Genomic DNA, 24,669 nt, shown 5'->3' with positions numbered 1-24,669 from the left:
TGAGGGCAAGAGGACATAATCTCGGAAGAAAGGGTAGTAGATAGTAGTGAATCAGTAGAATGCTTTACTGCAGATGTCTGTTGAGGGTGGGTCATTAAGTATACTCAAGACTGAGCCAGACAGTTGTTTTTAAATTAGTTAAGGTAATCAAGGGTATTACGGAAAAAGCAGCAAAGTAGAGTTAAGGATTATCAGATCAGCCTTGACCTCATAAACAGTATACCCAATGGGCGAAACAACTTAGTTCTACTCCTACATTTTATTCTCTTATGATCAATGGTCATTTAAAACCTTTCAGCGTAGGAAAATATTAGACTATATCTGGCAAGAGTGTCTGGAGATATCGTAATGAGACAGTTGTACATTAGTGGATAGATTAATGTATTTTAGGTCGTGTAAGTGGCTAGCCAGTAGCCGTTAGTCCCAATAGGATCTGGCATTGTAAGAATACTATTTGAATTTGTAAAAATTAGAAAGAGTTACCCAAGTTGGAAATGTACATCTTCAGTTCAGGACCATGACTAAAATATGGCTAGCTCTGTACTAATTGAAGTTTAGAGGAATGAGAAGCCACATTTTTAGAATGTATAAGATTCTTAAAGGGATATGGCAGTATAGCTTTAGAGAGGTTTTCCCTCTTCTGGGAGAGCCTAGGACCAGAGGACATAATCGCAAAGTAATGAGTCATCAATTTAAGACAGAGATGAGGAGGAATTTATTCCTTCAGGGGTAGTAAAACCATGGAATACTTCACCATGTAGGGTGGTTGAGACTGTGTCATTAAGAATATTCAAGGCTGAGGCATTCAGATTTTTAACTAGTCAGGCGGTATGGAGAAAAAGCAGGTAAGCTAAATTGAGAATTGTGAAATTAACAATGACCTCTGAACGATAGAGCAAACTTAATAGGGTAAATGGCCTGTTTTTGCTCCTTTGTCTTAAGGTTGAAAATAAAAGAACAAAATATCTTGGCTTTTTGTGAAATATTCAATCTGAGGCCTATCAGAGCTGCAAAACTGTGCCAAGCATTGGAGACTAATAAGAAGATGGCCTCAGCTAGGAACGAGCTAAGGAACAAAACAGAAGTTGCTGGAAAAGTTCAGCAGGTCTGGCAGCATCAGTGAAGGAAAAATCAGAGTTTACATTTCAGGTCCAGTGACCTTTCCTTAGAGCAGCTCTGAGTTCTGAGGAAGGGTCACCGGACCTGAAACATTAACTCTGATTTTTCTTCACAAATGCTGCCAGACCTGCTGAGCTTTTCCAGCAACTTCTGTTTTTGTTCCTCATTTGCAACAGCCACAATTCTTTCTGTTTTTAAAGAGCTAAGGTAGTTGAGCATGTCTTTGGGAGAAAATTTGTACAAACAACCTCTCACAAGCAGCTTTATGATCATGACCAAGTACTATGATGAAAACAAAATTTGCTTGAAAACTCAGTGGGTCTGGCAGTATCTGGGAGAGAAAGCACAGTTAATATTTTGGGTCTAGTTATCCTTCTTCATAATTGTTACAGTGATGCTGATTGTGGGATAAATATTTCCTAGGACACCAGGACAAAACCCCTAAACTTCTTCAAGCAAGTACCATGGGATCTTTTGAATTCACCTGAGGGAGCGTACAAAGAACCTCAGCTTCAGGTTGCATTTCAAAGGCAGCACCTCTAACAGGACCCTGTCTCTTCCTTGCTCAGCTCAATGAAGGCACTCAAACGAGTGCAGGGCAAAGAAAATGTTTCAAAGACTCCCTAATGGCTTCCCTTAAGAAATACAAATAGATGTCAATGTATAGGAGACACTCATTCAGAAGAAACTGACTTAGAGGAAACTCCTGTTGAAGGACCACAAATCCTGGAGATTGTCAGTCAGCAAGAGGAGGTAGAGAAAATTAACTGCAGAAAAGAATACTGGTGATCTCAAGGCTGAGGACCAAGTCCACCTCCTGGCAACATCCACCAAAATGTGGTTAGAGATGTGGCTCTAGGGTTGAGATCATCGGCCACACAAGGACACACACAGAACCCCTGACCAGTGACGTGGAATTTCCTCTTTTGCTACAATAGTAGACTTTTACTTATTTATGAGCAGGTCTCTGGACTGGAACTTGCAGCTTAATGTTCCTATTCAGAGGCGTTAGAAACACTAACTGATCCATGATTGACAGCTCATGTAGCACTGTAGTAATACTGCTACATGAAGGTCATAGCACCCAATCATATAAAATTCCACTTTAATCACTGAAAGATGGAAATTATCTCAAAAGAAAATAATTAAAAGTTGTATTAAGTTTGATCTTGAAGTTGAACAGCAGCTGTTTGAGATGATTCTAAACTAAAATAAATGAATAGACCCTCTCCCTTTTATTAACGTCATTCAGGTATTTTATCAAGTTCTTGAAGATCATCAAAATAGAGTGAGATGATTGCATACTTCACATTCCCTTGGTGTGACTTATGATTGCTTGTCCATCTCTACGTTAAAAACCTGGACCTGCAAAAAAATTAAGCTGAAAATTGATCAACTGATCTTTTAAATCCATATTTGGATTTGCTTCAAGTTTTATCTACTTTCTTAATCCAAACTCTTCAGTTGGACAAACTGATTTTTATTCAGCAGAAATGGCAGACATGACAGTAAACTGATGTATTGCACACCCTGTAACCTACAAATGTATATCAGATTGCAGAAGGATTGCACAGTCATAAATATATACAGTTTAGGGATCCATCATGGCTGGGAATGAGTGAGTCCTGAGCTGAGAAGGACCTTAAGTACTATGTATTTAAATACATGTATTTTAAGAAAAACATTTTGTAACATTTTTAATGAATTTTTTGTACCTTTTGCAGAATCAGTGAATTACTTTATGACTTTATTGTATGAGTTTTGAAAATATTGCATTGAAAATGATAGCACAGGCAAGATTTATGTGGTTACCACTGACAATAACATGAATACAATTAGCCAACTTAGTCACTACAAGAAATATGAAAGTTGTTTCAAGAGTATAAAAATGGAAAAGAACCAGTGTGAGGTCCTCAGCTTTGTATTGTAACCCATTTAATGAAGTATGTTCTCTTGTTGCTCCAGAGTTCATGCATATTTGCATTTCAGCCTATGATGCTACCTCATAGAGCCAGTATTTAGCTAAAATAAATTGATCAATAAACTGGTATAATTGCTGAGTGTTGCGCTTTACATAAACATTGATTGACAGATCTGTTTTCAAAATATTGTCCTTTGGCTGACTTTCAAAAAATTCCAGTTTATCATTATTTCACCAACCTTCCTTGCAGCAGCATTACCATGTTAGGTGTCAGTTTGCTCTGAAATGTAGCATTGAAGTGTAGAACCATATTGTAGTTGAGTAGGAAGTGTGCCATGAGGGTATGGTGAGACTAGTACATATCTGATGATGCCAATGTTCATGCACTGTAGGGTGTGGGTGTTTACTGCCCATGCAGCATGTCCTGAGATCTTGGTGACTATTCTCCATGACAGAGCATCAGAGGATTTGCAGTCTAACTTCTATCCAGTAGCTTACTCCTTGGCTGAGTCTAAGCTGAATTTGCTGATGGCCTTGCAGATAGGCATTAACCTAACTGGGCTGTACAGGAGAAAAATTAGACCACCCTGACCTTCTCCTTTGCTCTAGATTCAATTAATCCTATTGAAATATGAGAAACTTCAGTTATGAGGATAGATTGAAGAAGTTGGGAATTTTTTTGGGGTAATAAGAAGATTGAGAGGATATTTGATTGAGGTTTTCAAAGTCATGAACGAGCTGGACAGAGGAGATAGAGAGAAGTTGTTCCGACTCATTATCGAAAAGGGGAGAGGGCATAGATTTAAAGTGAAGTGTAAACGAAGAAAAGGTGATGTGCAGAAAAGTGCTTTCACATTGTGAGTAGTTGGGGTCTCAAATGCACTACCTGGAAATATGGTGGAGGCAGATCCAAGTGAGGCATTCAGAAGGGAGTTGGATAATTATTTGCATAGAAATGGTGTGCAGGGTTATGAAGAAAAAGAAACAACAGTATTTGATAATAGAATTGGTAGAGACATGATGGTCCAGATTGCAGCATAACAATTCTGTGATAATGGATAATAAGAAGAAACACACTCTAAGTAGACTTCGGTGTAAACGGACCTTCCTCTCTGCTCACTCTTTTTGCCATGATTGCAACACTGAATCTTTAGGGCTGATACAGTGTGAAGCCGGACGAACACAGCAGGTCAGGTAGTTTCGGAGGAACGGGAACATTAAAGTTTCAGGTTGGACCCTTAAGCAAGAATAATTTCCTGTTCACAGATGCTGCCTGACCTGCTGTGTTCCTCCAGCTCCAGACTGTATAGACTCTGACTTAAAGTATCTGCAGTTCTTGCTATCTGCTAGTCACTGATACTTTGGGGTGTGTTTTGTCTTCAGCAATAGCGAAAACTAGACAGTAATAAATCGGCTGCCTGTTTTACACCTACCCAATATTATTTGCTATTGAAATAATTTGGTATGATGTAAAAAAGGTCGCCAAACTGATACAACTCATTTTTCAATATTGCTGAGCACCACTTTCAGCTCTCCTTGTCTGAACTCATAAGTGAAGGGAATGGCTGCTGAAACAACCCACCAGAAAATAGGTATGCTTATATAGTTAACAAAGTGTAAAGCTGGATGAACACAGCAGGCCAAGCAGCATCAGAGGAGCAGGAAGGCTGAAGTTTCAGGCCTAGACCCTTCATCTGATGAAGGGTCTAGGCCCGAAATGTCAGCCTTCCTGCTCCTCTGATGCTGCTTGGCCTGCTGTGTTCATCTAGTTCTATACCTTGCTATCTCAGATTCTCCAGCATCTGTAGTTCCTGTTATCTCTGATGCTTATTTAGTTGTCTGGAAGTAATGAGAGGAGGATTCCTAAAAAAAAATCCTTGAATAGAGTTTGCTTAACCACTTGCTGAAAGAAGTGCTTCACTAATATAGTGGATCAGGATCAATGAATTCTCTCTGGGGTTGAGCTACTAAATATTAAAAGTGTAATTGATGATTTTAGGATTTTGGGAATACTACCTGTCTCTCTGGATGTATTAACGTATTCTGGTCTAATCTCTAGACACATCATAACAGCTGGAAGTGTATTGTTCCAATATTACTTTTTTTTTCCTGTCACCCTGAATGTTGCATTATGTTGAGTGGATTACAAGATGATAAAAGCATGGTTGGCTTGTTGTAATTATACCAAAAACTACAAAAGAGAATCTCTCACAAGATTCTGTTCCAACTTTAAGAACTGTCCTTTCTTATATCTTATATAAAGTTCTTAGGATTTTTATAAATTGTATCTATAGAACTATCGTATTCCCTCTAATTTTTCTTTATTGGGCATGAGACAGTCACTTTAAAATTGATACACGGCCATGCGTACAGAAGATTATTGATGGTTTATGGTGTATTTATTACATTGTACTCTGCATTCCCGATTGCTACACAGCCATGCGCCATGGCAATTTGTTCAAATATTGTATAGCACTTTTTCACAATCTCAGGGCTGTTTCATCAAGTGATGTACTTTGACAGTGTAATGTAATAATCTCCTCCTTATTGTTGTATGCAACTTTTACAGTGTAGGCTTGCAAGCTGTGAACATTGTAACATTCAGGAAAAAGTCAGTTCCAACAAGTAGCAGTGTTTGATTTCCAGGGTCTGGTAAATTCAGTCCTATCCAGGAATAAAGATGGGGCTTGTTGGGAAATTTTCAGTAGATAACTAAACAGTGCACTGTAGAACAGTTCAAAGTTTAGAGGCATTTCAAGATTGAGACAGTGAGAGGAAAAGCCAAAAGAAATCTCCATATAGACAAGTGCTGCTGTTAAGCTGCTTGCTGTAAAATCTACAGGACTAGCTGTCCCAGTGAAAAGCTGGAGTTGTTTTGGGGAATAAGCACTGTAATGCAGTTTCAAGAATCCAGGAGAGTGTTCTTCCAGAAAAGGAGAGTGGTCATTAAAGCAATCGGTGATTTTTCAGGAGTTTCAAAGTCAGGCCTTTGGAAGAGAAGAATTTGAATGTTGAGTTTTATTGAGATATGGTGACCTACATTGTCATGGACACCGAGGGTATAGGGGTGTTATTGAGAAATCCCTGGAATCTGCGTTGATCATATTTGTAGTTTGGTACCACTGTGGGTTGATCAACCATATCTTGTCTATTATCCATATTTTCATTGTTAAGTTCATTGTTGTTTGTCCTTGTGACATTATCCTCAGTTGCTGGAGTCTGAAATTTTATCTACTTTAAAAAATCAGCTACGTGCTCCCAGCCAAATCATAACATAAATTTGGCAGTCTGGTCCAGGATCATAACACGTCGCTTTTCTAATGTGGTGAGAAACAACAGCCAATTTCTGCCAATCAGGATCCCATAGACAGTAATGAGACCAATAATCAGACAATCTGGTCAAGTGGAATGCTGGATTCTTCAAAAAAGCAAAATTGGGAATTGCTAGAAAAACTCAGCAGGCCTGGCAGCAACTGGGCAGAGAAAGCAGACTCAATGATTTGGACCAGTGACCCTTCTTCAGAACTTCAAAGAGAATCCAATCACTGCCTCTTGACATTCAGTGGCATTGCCATCACTGAATCCCCCACTACCAACATCCTAGTGGTTACCATTGACCAGAAACTGAACTGGACAGACTATATAAATACAGTGGCTAAAAGAGCAGGTCAGAGGCTTGGAATACGGTGGTGAGTAACTCATCATCTGACTCTCCAAAGCCTGTCCATCCTCTACAAGGCAGAAGTCAGAAGTTTGATGGAATATTCCCCACTTGCCTGGATGAAAGCAGCTCCAACAAAACTCAATAAGCTTGACACCATCCAGGACAAAGCAGCCTGCATGATTGGTACCACATCCACAAACATCCCCTCCCTCTATCACAGATGCTCAGCAGCAACAGTGTGTGCTATCTGGAAGATGTGCTGCAGAAATTCACCAAAAATCTTCAGACAGCATCTTCCAAACCCTCGGTCACTACCATTTAGAAGGACAGGGTAGCAGATATACAGGAACAACAATCACCTACAATTTCCCTCCAAGCTAGCACCGTCTTGACTTGGAAGTGTATCACCATTTCTTCAGTTTCGCTGCATCAAAATCACAGAATTCCCTCCTTTACGACATTGTAAGTCTACCTATAGCACAGGTACCACAGTAATTTAAGAGGGTAGTTGACTGTCATCTTAAGGTAATTCAGGATCAGCAAAGAATGCTAGCCCAACCAGCAACATCCACGTTCCTCATGCGAATAAAATATCAGGTATTCCCAAAGGTAGCGGGACAAGTAGATAACCTGAACAAGGAGATTCACAAAGGGTGGAATTAGGAGAAGGAGTGAACCATTCAGCCCATCATGTCTGCTTTGCTGTTTGATAAGATCAGATCATGGCTGATAAGAATATGGTCTCAATTCTACATTTCCTCTCCATGTCCAACATCTTTGACTTCTTTGTCAATCAAGAATCTTTGTAATAAACGTGAAATACTGCAGATGCTGGAAATCTGAAACAAATGCAGAAAATACTGGAGGAACTCAGCAGGTCTAACAACAGCTTTGGAGAGATAAACAGAGTTAATATTTCAAGTCAGACCTTTCAATTCTGAAGAAGATGTACCTGCCAAGAATCTGTGTAACTCCACAGTAAAATATTGAGTGATCCAGCCTCTGTTGCAGCTTGGGGAAGAGAATTCCATGGATTTACAACATCAAGGAGAACAAGGTCTTCTCATCATAAATGAGAACCCCCATATTTATAAACTGTGTCCTCTAATCCTAGTTTTTCCTACAAGATTAAAAACGTCCTTTTCAGCATCAACCACATCAAGCCCCTTAATTTTTTTATGTTTCAATAAAATCATTTCTTAATCTTCTAAACGTACAAACCCAAGCTGTTCAACCTTTTATCATAAGATAACCTCTTCATCCTAGTAATCAATCTAGTGAACCTTATCTGTGCTGTTTCAGACACAATCACGATCATTCTCAATTTGGGAACTAAAATTGCAGATAGCACTCTTGATGCGGTCTCACCAATGCCCTCTATAACTGTAATGGAACTTTCCTATTTATATTCTGCTCCCTTTGCAATATATAATAGCACCCCGTTTGCCTTCCTCATCACTTGCTAATTAATACAGGTAGTTTCCTTCATTAGCCAAAGCACCAGAGTGTAAGAATTGGATCACAAAATCTGTAAAATATTAGTTTGACCACAGCTATAGTACTGGTCCCACATGACAGGAATGATGTGCTCAAACTAAAGATGATGCAGAAGAGATTTTCGAGAATGTTGCCAGCAGTAGAGACTTTTATCAATGAAGAGTAATTGAGTAAACTCGGTTTGCTTTCTTTGGGATAGAGGTGGCTAAGGGGAAATTTGATTGAAGTGTATAAAATTATGAGGGGCTTAGCTTCAATGGATGGGAAGGATATATTTATACGTATTAGCAACCTGTCATCGAGAAGTAATGTTTTTACCCCAAGTGGTGATGGAGGGCTGAAATTCACAACCTGAAGGAGTGGTACATGTGGAAACCCTCATTGAACTCAAATTCCTTATATTAACGACTTGGAAATTGCAAGAGGAAATGACAACAGAGTTCCACAGTACTAATGTCTTGAAAGGAATTAGAGCAGAGATTAGGGCTAATAATTTCAACACAGTGAGGTTTAAAAAGAGGAAGAGTGAGAGAGAGAAAGAGGTATTCTGAGCTTTAGTGGAATAAAAGAACATTCAAGCAAGGAACAGTCAAACAAAGGAATAAAGAAGTCTGTAATATAGAAAGCGAGAAGTCAGGAGGTTAACAGGCCCATCCAGGAGAGGTTTTCCTCTTTTTAAACATAGGCCAGCATCAGATCCCACTACCTCAATATTTAGGAACATGATTACAACTGCAAATTTAAAAAGAAAATCTAATTTATTTGATTGCATGTCATTCCATGGGTAAAATAATGTTGTATTAATGACTAAACCCTTAGATTTCATGATACATCATCCTTTCTGCGTGGAAATAGATGATTTTAAGTATAAGGTCTACAATCTATATGATGATGGATGCTCTACCCTGTGAGATTGTGTCAAAATGTGATCTCTTTTGTTTATTAATGATACTCTTGGAGAATTGAACATTTTCATATTCTGTCCAGTAGTAGCACTAAATTCTCCCAAGTTAACCATAAGATAGATCATTGCAGAATGGTCTCTGCAGTTGTGCTCTTTAAAGCACGTTTACCTGAACCAGCGTGACATGTTTATTCTACAGGTTTTCATTTCTCTTTCTCTCAGGACCTATGAAAAGCACCAGAATGTAGGATGTGTTAGTTACCAGCTGTCAAAAAGAAATGAGACCTTCATCCTATGTGTCAGATGTGGATTAAATCTGGAACTCAAAGTTGCAAGGACAGGCTTTAAAGGAGGGTGCCAAAACAAGACCTATTTGTTGTCAAGTGCAAATGCATATAACTTGTAACTTTGCTCTGAAGCCGACAAGCCAGGGACACAACAGATAGAAAAGGCTTTTGCCTGCAGCAACATCTCATTTTCTTTCAATATATAGCTCCAAGGCAATCTGTTAATAGTGCTTCCATGTTTACTGGATAGTAATTGACAGTATATGGCTAGGGGCTGTTAGTGTGTAGATCACAACCAACCTAATAGACAAAATCAAGGATACATAGAAAGATGGCCTCTAGTTTATTGAGTTGAAATCTCAATTATTTGATTTCTATCTATATTTGTGCAAGGGGAAGGGAGGTACAACAGGGGAGGGAAAATAAGTTGGTTACTTAGGCAGCATTAGAGTCGCAATTTCGTAAGAAATGCTTTACCATAAGATAAAGATTAAATTTTCAACTTCCCCATAGTGTACATGTCAGCTAATATTTTACTTATATATGTATGACCATTTATTTTGCAGTATTTCCTCTCTATCAAATATTTGAACTTTCCCTTTTAATGTAGCGTCAACTTACATATTTTTGTTAACATTTGTATTTTAATATGAAGTAAGAATTCATAAACAAGTCTGCTGAAACACAATAACCTTAACAGTAGTTTTTTTCAGAAGGACTAGCCTCACTAAAATATACTCTGTTTTCACTGAGCTTCATGGTGAGAGTTCTGTTATATGGTCACTTATTGTTGGCACATTTTTGACACATCTCATAAAGAAAACTGTGGCCATAATCCAGTTTGTTTTTATCATTTTGGGTAAAAGAAAGGCCAGTTTGAGCCAAGCTAGGTCTGATCAGACGCTTTTAGCTCAAGAAAAGAAAGAATAAAACTATCAAAATAGCAAACTTGGAGCCAAAGTGGAGTGGTCAAGAATTCAATACTTGGGTTGATGTAATAATTTAGCGACTAACTTCATAAAATGCTTGATTATTGACAAAGCAGATTGTCATGCTTTGGCACAAAATGGTAGTTGCATTTTTTGAAAAAATATTTCCTCCCAAAGAAATGATACTGAAATGATCATACCCATGCCCTTATAAACTGCCAGTTTAGTTAATGTCCATGACTCACAATGGTAGAGTCATCACTGTAACAACGATCTGACTCGGAACATAATTACTGTGAGTGAAAATGAAAGTGACAGTTGAGCTTAGACTCCTTGTTTCTGCAGTTTATTCTACAGTTCAGATTGCTTTGTTTGGAGTACTTCATAGGGGGATAAATATGAACATTGTTAACAGCAAGGTTGAAAGGGGGATGTTTGGCATTTTGGAGAGGATAAAAAGCCAAGTGACAATTTTCAGTATAATGAAATGTTTTGAGGTGAATTATGATGACATATTGTGCATTTGGCAGGCAAGGATTGTCAAACATTTTCAACGACAATGAATCCTGTTTTTATAACATTTTATAACATTAGCAAGATACATTTCTTTTACCTTTTCATTCTCTTTTAAAGTAATAAATAAAGTAGTAGTTTCAACATTGAAATTGGTCATGGAATATGGCGAGATTTTCAGGATATAGGTTTCTACCTTCAATTCAATACATCTGCAGTCTAGATTAGGTAACTGACTACAGGAGGAATCGATAGGTTATCTCCCTATATTTTGTGGCAGGTTCGGCCCTTGCCATTAAATACCGTGGAATGACATCTGATTGAATCCGCATAAATTGGTGTAAAGAGAACCTAAAAGTGGAATAGGTAACGGTATGGATGCACCTGCATCAAATTACTGATTTAATTAGCTTAAATGTCTTAAGTGGGTATTCCTGAGAGCTTAGACCAAGATATGAGAATTACTAACAACGGACATTAACATTTTATTAACTGTTAAAGATAATAAAGTGTGAAGCTGGACGAACACAGCAGGCCAAACAGCATCTCAGGAGCACAAAAGCTGACGTTTCGGGCCTAGACCCTTCATCAGAGGGTGCTCCTGAGATGCTGCTTGGCCTGCTGTGTTCACACTTTATTATCTTGGATTCTCCATCATCTGCAGTTCTCATTATCTTTTATTAACTGTTGTTGTTTTCACACACAGTGGCTGCCTGGCAGAAAGCAGAGAGTGGGGTTAAAAGGGTCTTTCTCAGGATGGCAGCCGGTGAAAAGTGGTGTTTCACAAGGGTCAGTGTTGGGACCACAACTTTTCATTTTATGCATTAATGATCTAGATGAAGGAACTGAGGGCATTCTTGCTAAGTTTGCAGGCGATACAAAGAAAGGTAGAGGGACATATAGTATTGAGGAGGTGGGGAGGCTGCAGAAGGATTTGGACAGTTTAGGAGAGTGGGCAAAGAAGTGGTAGATGGAGTACAGCATGGGGAAGTATGACGTCAGGCATTGTGGTAAGAAGAATAGAAGCATAGACTATTTTCTAAATGGGGAGAAAATTCAGAAGTCTGAAGTTCAAAGAGACTTGGGAGTTCTAGTCCAGGATTCTCTCAAGGTAAACTTGCAGCCAAGTCAGTAGTCAGGAAGGCAAATGCAACTTTGGCATCTATTTTGAGAGAACTTGAATATAAAAGTAGGAATGTACTTCTGAGGCTCTATAAGGCTCTGGTCAGGCCACATTTGGAATATTGTGCACAGTATTAAGCTTCATGTCTAAGGAAGGTGGGCTCAGGTGCGGTTCACAAGAATGGTCCCGGGAATGAAAAGCTTAACATCTGAGGAATGGTTGAGGACTCTGGGTCTACACCTGATGGAGTTTAGAAGGTTGAGGGGGTACCTAATTGAAACTTACAAAATACTGCAGGACAGACAGATCATAGTAAGCAAGGACATTCAGATCATAAGGTGATAAAAAGCTTAGACAGAGGCAATCAGGTTACTTTGCACAGGACATGCACTAGGCAAGATCAGTGTCAGCAATATCGGCATCATTTGAAGTTTGACAGTTCATTTCATTTATTAGTCTAATAATGGCTGGGAAGAAGCTGTTCCTGAACCTGTTGGTGTGTGCGCGTTTGCACTTCATATTTTCTGCCTGATGGAAGAGGCTCTCCGAGAACATTACTGGGGTGGAACGGGTCTTTGATGATGTTGGCAGCCTTTCTATGGCAATGAGCTGTGTAAACGCAGTCCGTACATGGAAGGTTGGCTCCCGAGATGGTCTTTGCACAACTTTCTGTAGTTTCTTACAGCCCTGGGCAAAGCAGTTGCCACACCAGGCCATTATGCACTCTGACAGTATGGTTTCAATGATGCATCTGTAGAAGTTGGTGAGGGACCTTTTGGACATGCCAAATTTCCTGAGCTGCCTGAGGAATAAGACGTGTTGTTTGTGCCATCTTGACTGTCATATCTACATGGGACGTCCAAGTCAGGTTGTCGGTGAATGACACACTCCATCCTCTCAAGCTCAGCTTCACTGATGTAGATGGGGGCATGCTCTCTTCCTTTCATTCTGAAGTCAATGATCAGTTCTTTAGTTTTGCCAACGTTAAGAGAGACGTTGTTCTCACTGCACCATGCCATTAAACTCTCTATCTCCCTTCTGTATTAATTTGACTTGTTGTTACATATCCATCCTACCATGGTGGTGTTGTCAGCAAGCCTATAGATGGAATTCGTTTAGAATTTGGCTACGCAGTTGTGGGTTTGGTTGTATAGTGAGTATCGTAGGGGGCTGAGGGCACATCCCTGGAGGGCTCCAGTGATTGACTGTTGTTGTGGAGGAGGTGCAGTTGTCTATGTTCGCTGATTGCTGTAGCATCATAGAATCCCCACCGTGTGGAAACAGGCCCTTTAACTCAACAAGCACTGACCCTCAGATCATCCCACCCAGATCCATCCCCATTTAACCGCCACCCCCCCCTTCCCACCACCAAATCTAGGCATCCCTTGAATACCATGGGTAATTTAGAATGGCCAATCCACCTAACCTACACATCTTCAGTCTGTGGGACGAAACTGGAGCACCCGGAGGAAACCCGCGCAGACACCAGGAGAATATGCAAACTCCACACAGACAGTCGGCCAAGGGTGGGATCGAACCCAGTTCCCTGGTGCCATGAGGCAGCAGTGCTAACCACTGAGCCACCATGCTGCCCGTGTCTGTGGGTCAGAAAGCTGAGGATCCAGTTGCAGAGGGCGGAGCTGAGACCTCCGTCTTAGGGTTTTGAGATCAGTCTGCAGGGGATAATGGTGTTGGAGACAGAGCTGTCGTCAATAAGCAGGGGTCTGATGTAGGCGTTCTCTAGTCCGTGTGTTCCAGGGCTAGGGAAATGGCATCCTCCGTGGACCTGTTGCATTGGTAATACAACCCTGCCTGGCGTTTTGGGCCTTTCAGCTCTGGATGGCCGATTGACATCCCTTTTCTCCTCCCTTTATTCATTCATAGGATGCACGTTCCTCACGAAAAGATGGTTTTGATCACCCTCTTTAACTACTGCAATCCATGTTGTATAGCTGTTTTACCCAACGGTCAGTCTCTCGAAGCTCATGATCCATCAAGGTCTAGGGGATAGTTCCAGAGAAGAGCTGAGCAGTTGCAAGACCAGATATAAGTTCTACATAGCTAAACCATAATATGCACTTACTTTTAAGTCAAGCCTCAAATCTCACAGAAGTCTATCATGCAACTCAAATGTAATGTAACTAGCTGTAAAGTGCAATGTAACATATTTACTCCATTTATTAACTCAAGCCTGTTGTGGGCGTAAGGCTTTGTGTGGACTCCCTTCTTCACTTAGCATCAGCAACTTAGACTAAAACCAGTGGGAAGGATTGGTGCAGCTACAACAAATATCAGAGGGTACACTGACAGTCTTGTTGGGGAAGGATTTGCAAGATTTTGATCCAGTGACAGTGGAGCAACAACGATATATAGAACAAAAACAAAGAAAATTATAGCACAGGAACAGGCCCTTCAGCCATCTAAGCCTGCACCGACATGCTGCCCATCGCAACTAAAACCCCCTACTCTTTCAGGAATTGTAACTCTCTGTTCCCATTCTATTCGTGTATTTGTTAAGATGCCCTTTAAAAGTCACTATTGTATCTACTTTAACTATCTCCCCCGGCAGCGAGTTCCAGGCACTCACCACCCACTGTATAAACAGCTTGGCTCATACATCACCTTGAAACCTTGCCCCTCCCACCTTAAACCTAAGCCCCCTAGTAACTGTCTCTTCCACCCTGGGAAAAAGCTTCTGACTGTCCACTCTGCCCATGCCCTTCATAAACTTGTAGACCTCTATTGGGTCACCCCTCAACCTCCATCGTTCCAGTGAGAATAACCCAAGTTTCTCCAATCTCTCCTGCTAATGCCCTCCCTATCAGGCAACATCCTGGTAATTCTTTTCGGTACCCTCTCCAAAGCCACCACATTCTCCTGGTAGTGTCGCGGCCCAAATTGAACACAATATTCCAAATGCAATTTCAAAGGCAAAATGATTTATATGGCTTGCAGGGGAATTTGTAAGTGGTGGTTTTCCCATATCCTCTCGATGGACAAGCTGTAAAAGGAGCCTTGGTGAATCACATCTGTCACTATCTCTTGGTGGTAGAGGGAGTGAATCTTGTAGGTATCAGATGGGTTGTCAGCCAAGTAGGCTGTTTTGTCCTGAATTAGGCTGAGCTTGTTGCATATTGGTGGAGTTTCACTCACTCAGATAAATGGTAAGGATTTCATCAAACTCCTAACTTGTGCTTTATATATATATATGGTGGACAGACACTAGAGAGCCAGGAGGTGAGTTACAGGCCACAGAATACCTAATGTCTGACCTCTGACCCACAGTATTTTAACTTCAGTATCTAAGGATTTGCAATTGGCATTGAACATTGTGCAATCAACCCCAGTCAGGTCAGGTCATTGACAGAGATCAGGTGAATCAGGTACTAGAAACCAGATAGGACCTGACTGACACCAGGTAGGTTCCAGTAAATAAGAACTGGGTGCTGCACAGGATCATTGAATAAAAAGTGGTCATTTATGATGATGACATCAGCATTTGGTTTGTGTTGCGTTTGGCAGCTGTGAATGTAAGCTCATGTTTATAATTGTCTGATTACTAAGGAGTAAACGTATAGAGATTTATAAAACCATGAGGGGCATGGATAGGGTGAATAGCCAAGGTCTTTTTCACAAAGATGGGGAGTCCAAAACTAGAGGGTATAGGTTTAAGATGAGAGGTGAAAGATTCAAAAGTGACCCGAGGAGCAACTTTTTCACACAGACGATGGTGTATGAATGGAATGAGCTGCCGGAGGAAATGATGGAGGCTCATACCATTACCATATTTAAAAGGCATCTGGATGGGTACATGAATAGGAAGGGTTTATAGGAATATGAGCGAAATGCTGGCAATTGGGACTAGATCAGTTTTTAGGATATTTGGTCGGCTCAGACAAGTTGGACTGAAGGGTCTATTTCAATGCTGTATAACTATGACTTCCCTGTATGTGATGTTCTTATCATGGACAGTGACAGTCTCAAGTGGCCACTAGGATACAGTAGCAGTGACTAAGAAAGTGTGTTTAGACAGGATATATCTAAGGAAAGGTAAGCTGTGTGGCCTGTGTTGCACGGTGGCAATGGTGAAAGGATAGGGTTGTATGAGTAAGAGAGGGTTATCCATGCCAACTGTGTACCATATCATACATTGCTGGTGAGGGGCATCACAAATTGCCAATGCTTATCAATGTGCACAACTGCTTTTTAAAGTTGGAGTGGCTGCAAGTCTTTTGGCAGATATCCAGTGGCTAATGAGTTATTCTGGAAACAACACGCGATTACAAATCAGGCAGTAGGGCTGTCATTGATGCAGAGTATAGAGTTAATGAGGTGAGATTGCTGAGATACAGTGAGAAATTTCACAAGGCCTCCCAGTGAAAAACCCGAAAAAAAAACTTGACCCAATTGGCTCTTAACCAAACAAAGTAGGATTTAGCATATGATTCAGAATCCAATGGCTTGTCTTTGGAACTCTTTGAAGTGGATCCTAGTGAATCCTTTGTCCAGCTGTTATTCTTAATCAACCCTTCTTTGATAGAGATTTCATACCTAATGTCATACAGTAATTGTTTGCTGAAAATTCACTCCATGTCCTACTACCAACTCAACAAAAACGCCACTCCCATGCCAACATCATTCAATCGCACCTAATGACAACTGCAACATCTCACAAAAAAACCACTCAAACCTCTCTTTGCCCCAACGTCTTTCTTTATCTGTAGCCTTTGGGTATGATCAGCATGATTTGTTATGTATATAAAATTAGAATAGCCTGCATTGTAAGGAGGGAAACATTCGCAAACTGTCCCGACAATGATCAAAACATTTGTTACAAGTGGGTGGACATCAATGTTCATTTTATGTACAAGGTCAAATATTCTCTGTGTGGCACTTGCTTAGAAAGTTGCATTCATATCAACCATTAGTCATATGTGCCCATTTTTAATGTCTTAATATGTGCAATTTGTTACTTAGTCCATATTTTGCTTTTGCACAACAATGGGATCTTTGACAGTTCAGTGACACCGAAGACAATCATCAGCAGGAATATAGACATATCATTTCACAAATGAGAAAGTCACAAGAGTAATGATCTAATAGCATTACAATACTGTAGGTATTGATTTGGTGCTTGTAATTCTTCGAGTGGGACAGAGATAGCAATAACGACTTATACATTCCTGTACTGCTTGCTGGCCAGTAGATAAAGCAGTTCTAATTTTAATATGCAATCAACTTATCACCGACATTAAGCATGAAATTTTTTAAAAGTTTGCTTTGTTCTTGTAAATTTATTGCAGTCAGCTTAAGTAGACGTAGTGTGAACCTGTTTCCTTCAGGAGATCAGATCCCACTTGTCAGAATTTGATCTAGGTGACCATCCTTCTGAGTTACGGCACACAGCTTCCTGTGATAGTGCATTGTGTATTGAGTTGATAGGACAGGTAAAAATTAAAGACGAAACAGTGTTCCATTCTATTAAAACAATGTTTATGTTAAGAAACTTGCAAGGACGGCAGTTAAGCTTCTTTATGATACAATGAGCAAGCTGTTACTTTATCAGAGGAGCTATTAAATATCATAATGAAGGTATCGCTCAGCAGATGTTTTTCAGCTGCAGTGGAAAAATATATTCGAAAAGCGGGAATTGCATAGAAAGTAATGGATACCTGGCATGATAACAAGATAATAATATAAACAAAGGTTCAGATTTCATAAAGGGGTTTCAATTTTATTACTATTATCTGAAACGTGTTTAGAGTGCATGTTATTCTTCATTTGTAATTTTACTACATATCTTAAGAGGGTGACTTTATTCAGCAGATTCAATAACAATTGAAGCCAAAATGATACTAATGCTTACTGACTGAATCCTGAGATTTTGCTATGACCGTGAACTCATTCCTACCCTTTTTTAACTTTAAGGTAAATCTACAGTTTGAGTTGGTATTAATGGAGATTGAAAAATCTCAATCAATATCAATGATGTTAATGTGTACCTAAATCACATATTTCAGAGTTTAATGCTGGATGCCCTCCTGGAATCTACATCAACACTCATTCATGTGTGTAAACCTTGTGTTCCCCATGATCTGAAGTTCATGTTTTAGTGTCCAATACTACTTGTTCCAGATATACTAGCACATAGAACATAGAACAGTACAGCACAGAACAGGCCCTTCAGCCCACGATGTTCTGCCGACCATTGATCCTCATGTATGCGCCCTCAAATTTCTGTGACCATATGCATGTCCAGCAGTCTCTTAAATGACCCCAATGACCTTGCTAATATCACAAATTCCACCCCTTTTACAGATGACAGTATGAAGAGCATTCTGTTGAAATGAAACAACAAATTGGTTTATTTTATATAAAACACATCAGAACATAGGGACAAAAATAAACCATTGGGATGCTTAAACCTGTTTCTATCATTAATGTGATTTGTGATAGATCTGTACCAGCTCTTTAGGGAAACATTGCATAAGTTTCCATTACTGTTTACATGGAAAAATGTTTCCTGATCTCACTCTTAAATGTCTTTAATCTTAAGATTTTAATTTCAAGAAGATTAAGACTTCTTGTTCTGGATTACACAGGATGAAATAGATTGTCTGCATCAAAACAATTGAAACATAGAATTAAAGTGTTATGCATTCATACTGCATAGAAGGAGGTCATTCAACCCATGATGCCTGTATTAGCTCAATGATAGAGCAAGTCAATTTATCACACTTACCAACCCTTTCCCCAAAGCCCTGTAAATTGGTTCTCAAGTATTTAACCAACTCGTTTTTGAAAGTTACAATTAAGTCTGCTTCCATCACCTTTTTAGGCTGTGATTTCCCCATCACTATAAATTGGTGCTTCCACTGCTCCTTCTTTCCTATATTAATAACAGACTAGTAATGAAAATATTAACACCAATCACCTTCAGTCTGTATCCAATGATTACAGACATTGCTGTCACTGTTTGTCCTTTTGCTTGAGCAGCTCGATCTAATCTCCGATTAAGCTTCCTTGCTCTGATAAGAAGGATTCCTGCTTTTTCAGTGTCTGTACAGCCCTGGTGTCCCTTATCTATTCTGCCAGATTAATTTAGCATCCATTTTTAGGTTTTGATGTCTTTCCTAAACTGTGGTTTTCAAAATCTAGCATAGTACTCCAGCAGAAGCCCAACCAGTGTTTTACAAATGTTTAAGATGGCTTCCTTGGTTTTATGCCACATGCTTGATTAATAAACCCAAGGATCCCATATGCTTTCTTAAAAGTTTACACAACTCTTCCTGCCTCGTTCACAGATTTATACACATCAAATATTCAACAGTGTAGCAAATATGTACTCCTCTCATGGATTATTATATTGCCTGAATCCCTGAAGTGATGCTACTTTGTAGTCTGCTGTGTTGGTATGGATAAAGGTCTCATTCAGCACACGCATCACACCATGTGCATGGTGCACTGCCTACCATTTGCATGTCTAATGAAAGATCTTGAAATGTTGACTTTGTTTTTCTCTTCACGAGATGATGCTGAGCATTTAATTTTTTTTTATTTCCAATTTCCAAGGTGCACTTTATGGATATTTCTCCTGCTATTTTGCTCTCTCCTTTCTGAACTGCAAAGATTTGGCTTATTCCATTTTCTGTCATAGCTCACCCTCTTTACAACTGACATTACTGCCCATCATAGTGCACTTTCCACTCTTCATTCAGCAGAACAGTGTAAAGTGTTTCCTTTCAGAAAATAGCTGGTAAATTACAAACAATTAATTTTAAGCATTTGGTATAAAGAACACAGAAGCCTCAGTGACAAGAATTGAAATCATTACCCCAGATGTAAATGAGGTGATTGGCATTGATCCATTTGAAAGGAAGCTCAATATATACACAGGGAGAAACAAACAGAAGGGTTATGGGGAAAAGAGGAATTGGGGATGACTACCCTGTCTCCATATGCTATGTTCTATGTAATTCTGTGTACTACAAGAGACAAGAGCAATGGAGAATACAAGGTAACTTGATTTGTGGCAGAATCAAAATCGTCAGAGGTTTTGATTTGCTTGTCCACGACAGCCTTACCCAATCTATTCCTCCCTCAGAGGAAATCAAGTGTTCTTTTTCTGCACTATTTAACCTTGGATTGCTGGCAGATCTGGGGTAAGGATCAATTCCTAGGTTGGCTGATTTTTACCAGATCAAATGCTATGAAACTGAAATGAATTTTACTATTATACTAATAAAACAATTCAATTGTGAGTATATTACTTAGTTTCATTACCAGTCCATCATTAATACAACAATTAAAATAATTGTAAAAAGTAAGTAGTTCGAATCTGCTTTCTTAAATTTCCCTCTTCCATTTCCTGTCTGACCAATTTTTAAATTCATTCGCTTTCTTGTTTTGTTCAAAAAAACTTTGCATCTTGTTTATACTCTAAGCTTTTACCTTTGGCAAAGAAAACTAAACTGAAGATGCCTTACGGTTTTTTTTGCCCTCTGCCTTGTGTTTTGGAGCAGGGATAATTTTTTTAAAATATGATTTTATGTTCTTTTGAAAGATATTGTTGAACTGCTTTTCCCTATGGGGGAAATCAGAAACACAACACGCTTGATGTTGTCTCGATGCATCATTGCTGGAACAAAAGCCAATTGGAAAACGATGTTAACTTGAATGACCTGGAAGAACATGGACATGTTTTACCTTCTTCAAATGTGTTCTTGGGTGAGAGGGTGACTTGCATCGCTCATTCAGCAAAGGTGGCAGAACAAAAACAGAACAAATTATAGACTCCGCTAAAGCGAAGAGGATAAGGTGGAAGTGTTGACTGTATGAATGGTGCAAATAAAATCTCCATCTTTCAAAGTTTTAACACATGGTTAATAATTAAATATTTGGACTCAAAACACCATACTGTCAGAAATAACTAATACTTAAGATAGCTTAATATTCTATTTTTATTTTAGTCAACCTCTATTGATACTCAAAGCCACAGCTGCAGCATTATGTTGACAACATCATCTTTGTTATGCTGCTAAATTGGTTGAGCGAAGAAATGATCGCATTGAGTCATTGGTAGTCCGGACATTTTGTTCTCTCGGATTAAATCACTCTAAACATCTTCAGCGGCGTAGTTAGCTTTGAGTCAAATTCCAAACCGCAACAGATGCACCTGGTGTATAGATGTGACCTCTCTCAACCTGGAGATTCTCAGGTTAAGTAAAGAGAACTGATTCGGAACAGCGGCAAGGAGAAAATAACCTGCAGATTAATTAGTTCTGGAGCCCGATGTGTGGTCTGATACAGATGAACTTTTACCCTGTGTTTTCGTTTCATATGCTTTCACACTTCCCTGGTACATGAGTTTTCAGGCAGGTGCTCTCAGGAAGAGAGCCTCATTACGGAGACCATTATGGGCTGACCGCTGCTCGGTGATGGATGGCTGTCGGCACAGCAGCTTTGCTGATGGTTCCTCTATATTTCACTGCCACCTCAGAATGTGACTCACTGCTGAAGCCGGGAGGGTAGCTCTCAAATCAAGGTCACTCAGCTGGCGTGCCGCTGGTGAGGGAAAGCTTTTTTTTTTCAGGCCCCCTGTGCCATTTTCCAACTGCCCTAAATAATTAATTGGAATCTGGGAACTCATGTAAGGGTGAAAATGGGAGCAGTCCGTAGCCCAAGGAGTCTGAAATGCTGCTAGTTCTGGGGAAACTTGGTTCTTAAGATTCAAGCAACGTCAAGATGCTGTAAATCAAGAGCAAGGATATCTTGACATTTGTCTCCGTCGATCCTGTACGTCAATCATTGCCAGGCTGTTCTAAATAAGTCAAGCGATTCCCACAGCAGTTGAATTGATGTTCCAAAATGTGATTGCCACCAAACAAACCTGGCGCCAATGTCATTTTGGAACACACATATTGCAGCTTCAAAGACTGTCCCAGAAAAATTGTGAGTATCTCAGTTTATTTTATTCATTTTAGCGCAGAACCATTTCAGGGACCTGACCCCACTTTTGGAGGGTATTCTTGGTCTAACTGTGATGTTAAAGAATATTTACAAAGCCACCTAAAGTAAGGAAGGCATTCCTTTTACTTAAGAAGCATCTTACTGTGGCTTCATTTTGTCATGAGGCTGCAAGAAGGAGATGAATCATATTGCAGAGCATCACTTCCTGCAATGTCCACTGTGTCTCACATTTGAAGGAATCAAACCTAACTCACTGTACCTCCAGCCAGTGCTTGATGCAGCTGATGTGACCATTATTTGCTGAAACAGAAAGTCAGCACTGACTCTGCCTGTAGGTGCATATCTGTTGCTAGTGCCACCTTCATTATGCACCATCCCCATTCACTGCCTCACTAACTGCCCGTATCCCTCACTCATACCACCTCCGCTGCCTTATTCCGTCTCCTCGCTGAGGTTGTAAGCCTGTAAGCTTGCAGGGCAGTGAACAGGAGGAAGGTAGTTAAGGGTCAGGAGCCAGGCAGCTAGAAAATCAATGAGCAGGGTCTTGGACAGATTACAATTGCAGTCACAATCCCAGGATTTTCAATTGGTGTTTGAAGATCAGCACTCTGTGTCAAGCATTCCCTAACCATGGCATTTGATTGTCACGGTGAGAACACACATTTAAGACTCCACAGATCAGATGACCATTTGAAAAAGACACATTTTATTGGTGCTGCACCTGTGAAAATATGTTTAGATTGCTCAGTATTTCAGATGATTCTGTTTGATGAAGGCAGTTACCTGCAGTGTTATTGACAGGAACTCAGAGGGATGTGACTGCATGTGTTGAGTGTGACCCTTGTGTTTTTTGGTGGAAGCAAACACCACCAGCTTAACACCTTCTACTACAGGCTTTGATGATCTCTAGCTTGATGGCTGACTTGATTTCAGTGCCACACTGCTTCATGAGACATGATAGATTAGGATTGGTGAGTTGTCTCCAATATAAGATCACTATGTTCTCTCTACAAAGGTAACATCTCATCATCCACTTTAAGAAATATCCTGTCAGCATTGAGCCTATGTTTCTGGAAGAAGTTACCCCCAAAGGAAGCCACCTTACGTCTTACCTCTCAATTGATTACATTCTGAAACCTGCCAGGTCTAAGGGGTGGGCACCCATGGATATTGGAACAGGTGATGTAGATACTTCAACTATGGAGCTGCAGGATATAATAGGCATTATAATTCATTATCTGCCTGAGAAGCAGGTCTGATAAATCAATTTTTTTGTTGGACAGTGAGTTCTGCAGATGCCTCTTCACCTTCTGTGCCATGGAATCTATAAAGATGTTTCTTTCTCTTCTCCTGTATGAAATCCTCAGAGGAATGTGAGAATGAAACATTGGTGTGTAAGATAGCTTCTGACATCAATGCTTAAATGAATTGACTGTCACGATCTTCCCTAAGCACCTCTGCTTCAGTGTTCAAAGTGTGGCTGCCATAGTTTCTGCTGTTACACTATTGCAATGGTTTAGATTAAACAGAGGACACTACTCAGGTATTGGTGCTAAATAAACCTCAATTTATTTTGAAGAAGTGTGTGAAAATGTTCTGATGATGCCACTGCACTAGTAGGTGGTGATTTTCTTCAGGCTGGTGCATACGCAGGATAACAATGTTAACAATGTTAGGTAGCAACATCAAACATTAGCGCAGCTGTGAAATGACAGCACAGCACATTGAGGCAAGGTGGCTTTGTCTCCCTGCCACCAGAGGATTGTAACCTGGAGTTGTGCAAGGCCTTCAACTGAAAACCTAATGACACAGGAAACAAAGAATTAGAATAATGGGTCACTTTCCATTTGGCAGCCACTAACTAGTGGGTATCTCCGGGATCAGTGCTTGAACCGCAGCTAAACAACTGAGAGAATGAAATGAAATATCTCCAGATTTGCAAATGACATAAAGCTGGACGGGAGGGTGCAGAGATGTGATTTGGACAAACTGAATGAATGGGCAGATGCATGGCAGATGAGGTATATGGATAAATGTAAGGTTATCCACTTCCATTGCAAAAACAGGAAGGCAGAGCTGACTGAAATTGATCGAGAAAGGGGGACATGGGAAGAGTGCTGTGTGTCTTTGTACACCTAGTCACTGAAAGTAGCATGGAGACACAGCAAGCAGAGAAGCAGACTAATGGTATGTTGGCCTTCATTGTCAGAAGATTTGAGTACAGCAGCAGGGTTGGCTAGTTGCCATTATACAGGCCTTTGGTCAGAGTACACCTGGAATCTCGTGTGGTTCTGGCCTCCTTATCTAAGGAATGATGCTCTGGATATGGAGGGAGTGGATCCAAGATTTACCAGACTGCTTCCTGGGATGGCGGGGCTTAACCATGAAGAGAGATTGGATTGGTTTAGATTTTATTCGCTGAACTTTGTAACAAAAGATTAGATCTCACAGAAATCTACAAAAATTCTAACAGAATGAGACAAGATAAATGCAGGAAGGATGTTCCCAGGGAGTCTATAACGAGGATCATACTCTAAGTATACGGCTAGGCCATTTAGGACTGAGACGAGGAGAAATTACTTCACCCAGTGAACCTCTGAAATTTTCTGCCACAGAAAGCAGTTGAAAGCAGAACTTTGAATGTTTTTAGAAAAGAATTGTTTTTTTAATGCCTAAAGGAATCAGCATATGGGGAGAAAGCGGGAACAGGTTATAGGTTTGGATGATCCACCATGATTATACT

General features: G+C 40.0%; 1 protein-coding gene across 15 annotated transcripts in view; it reads left to right on the top strand.

The window, feature by feature from the left end:
• The window catches only part of celf4 (CUGBP, Elav-like family member 4), a 1,237,212-nt gene that overhangs the window by 579,994 nt on the left and 632,549 nt on the right, over positions 1-24,669 (top strand). The window lies entirely within an intron of this gene.

This window comes from Stegostoma tigrinum, chromosome 1 (genome assembly GCF_030684315.1).
Source record: "Stegostoma tigrinum isolate sSteTig4 chromosome 1, sSteTig4.hap1, whole genome shotgun sequence".
NCBI lineage: Eukaryota > Metazoa > Chordata > Chondrichthyes > Orectolobiformes > Stegostomatidae > Stegostoma > Stegostoma tigrinum.
This window is presented reverse-complemented; position numbering and strand designations above follow the sequence as displayed.